Source organism: Echinops telfairi, unplaced genomic scaffold (assembly GCF_000313985.2).
Source record: "Echinops telfairi isolate 266 unplaced genomic scaffold, ASM31398v2 ScPeMD7_60;HRSCAF=208, whole genome shotgun sequence".
NCBI lineage: Eukaryota > Metazoa > Chordata > Mammalia > Afrosoricida > Tenrecidae > Echinops > Echinops telfairi.
Window position 1 is genome coordinate 43,504,638 of NW_022103958.1, and position 2,866 is coordinate 43,507,503.

Below are 2,866 nucleotides of genomic sequence, written 5' to 3' on the forward strand. Positions count from 1 at the left end.
AGGAAACGGAGCAGCACTAGCCACATTTCCTAGTACAGCGAGGTGTGGATGTAAATGGAAGAGTGTGAAAAGTTCGGGCACAGCATCAACCTCTGGAAGGTACAGAGGTTTCCACAGCGAAGGGCTTGCCGGAGCTGTCTGTTGACGGTGGAATACAGGTTGACCAGGAGGAGCACTCAGTCTCCAATCATCTCTAGGTACAAGGACTGATGGATATCAGTTGCTCACTAAATATTTTCTGGGTGACAAAACAATGGCACCCAAGTGAATCTAGCACTAATGAGAGGCAGAACCTATCCCTTGAGCGTCTGGTGAGCTACCCGATGCCTGGTTTCTGGTCTATGATGTGAGTAGTCATGCTTTGGGAGTCCGGTTCTCTGCCAAGAACTTTCAGCTCTGTCACTTTATCCAGCAGAGCAGGAGGACAGACTTGCTAGAAGGCTTTTTTTTTAACCTGCCAGGCCGGGGTTTGTAATGATAAAAGGTGAGAGCAGGTAGGGTAATGAGGAAAGGAATAAAGAGGCCTGTCTCTAGCCGGATGGGCCCATTCCATGGGGATGGGTCTGTCCCCTTTGATTGCTGGGCAGAGTGTGGGACTCAAAGGGGTTTGCTTGGTTCTAGAGTTTGGCCAGCTGGTCTTCTGTTTGTTTGTTCTTTAAGCTGTTGTGAATTGCTTGAAGTTTAAAGAGCCAGATCAGTTTTTTGGGTTTTTTTTCCTATTCAGAGCAAATCTGTTTTACATACAAAAATTCATACACATTCCCCCTTTCTTAACTATTTTGAACTTTGCCTTTGGGGAAATACTACCATTTTGATCTTAAATGGTTGATTATTCTACAATCCTTACAGACCTGCCTATTGTTTGGCTGAAAATTGAGCAAGGAAGGCTGAGTTCATTGCCAGATCCAAAGGGTAATTAAGGGCTATCGTCTTGGGGCTTCTACCAGTCTCTTTTGGACCAATAAGCCTGGTCATCTTTATTTATTTATTTTTAAATTATTTTATTGGGGGCTCGTACACCTGGTCATCTTTATGACTTTGAGTGTCATTCCACATTTTTCTATCTAGGACCTTCTAAACATGATCTCTCGGCAGAGTGTTTAAGATGCCGTCACTACTCACCAAGTGTAGGATGCAGATCACTTTCTGTGTTCTGTCGAACATTTATACCAGTTAATTGCTGGGACTATACGTCTTGAGCCCACAGGCTGGCCGATCACTCACTGCCTCCAGAGATTTGGCTCTGAGTTTTCATAACTTTGCCCCTGGTGTGCTCTACCACATTCATAGAATGTAAATAATCATGTACAAATACCCTCTCAAACCTATGTATGTATGTGTACTCCCATTCTCCCATGTGCCTATCCATGAACCTACTCACACATTGCTGTTATTGCAGGTCTGTGTATATAACCTATTGACCTCTGTCTCCTTACTTCTTGCTCTCCTCCCAGCGTCTCCCCCTGCCCCGCCCCGTTTTTCCAGCCTCCTTCTTCACGTAGATTGCTCTTCCCTTCACCCAAGTTCACACACGTCAGTGCTCTAGCCAGTAACTTAACTGCCCTCCTACCACTGGTGACCATCAAATAAACTGGTTTGCACTCTGAAAACCTTATTTTGCCTTTTAAAAATAATGGTCTTACATATTTGGCCTTTTGTGACTTTCTAATTTCACTCAGCAGAGTCCTCCAGGTTCACTTAATGTTATGAGGTGTTTTGTAGACTCGTCGTTAGACTTTATGGTTATATACCATAGTCTGCTTATCTGTTGTTCTTTCATTAATGAGTATGTAGGTTGTTTCCATCTTTTTACTATTGTGATAGTGTTGCAATGAACATGAGTGGCATGGCTCTTATTTCTCTAGAGAAACCCACATATGCTGGCTCGTGTGGTTTTTCTATTTCCAGTGTTTTGGGAAAGTGCCATCCTGTTTTCCACAGTGGCAAACACCACTTTACAGTCCACCCAGCCGTGTATGAGGGTTCCAGTCTCTCCACACCCTTGCTTCATTTATTGCTTTTTGTTTTTGAACTTTGCTGTTAATGTTGGGGTGAGATGAAACCTCACTGTTGTTTTGATGGTGGTGAGTGACCCTGGCTGTCATACAGGTGAGCAGGGTTCAGTTCCCCAACAGGGAGGCAGGTGCCCTTTGAGGAACGCTGGGAACATAGTTGTTTTGCATTGGGATGCTAACCACAAGGTCAGCAGTTTGAACCCATCAGCCTATCTGTAGGAGAACGATGACATTTTCTGCTCCTGTGAAGATATACAATCTTGGAAACCCACGGGGGCAGCTCTACTCTGTCTGAAGGGTGGCTAGGAATTAGAATGGACTCCATAGCAGTGAGTTTTGGTTTAATGGCATAAGATCATGAGCATTTCTTCATGTGATTGTTGGCTGCCTAAATGTCTCCGTTGTTGAAGTACGTGCTGCTCATGTGCTCTGTCCATTTGTACTTTGGATTCTTTTTTTCTTGTTGAGATGTGTTTTCTACACAATTTAGAGATCAGTCCTTGACTGATATGCCTTTATCCCCGTTTCCCCCCCCTGTCTGCTGTTCTCTTTTGGTGTGAAATCTTTTTGTTTAGAAGTATCTAATTTTTAGGAAGTCCCAGTCAACCAGTTTGTCATTTGTTATTTATGTGCTTTCAGTTATGTTTGATATTGCATTTATGTTATGTATTAATGGATCCTAAGTTTGTCCTTATTTTTCAATGATAATATTTATAGTTCTAGCTTTTACATTTAAGTCCTTAGTCCGCTTTGAGTCGGTCTTTGCATATGGGGTGAGATCTGGGTTGTGTTTCATTTCTCTGCAAATGGCTCTTCAGCACCATTTGCTAAAGAGACTATCTCTTGCTCAT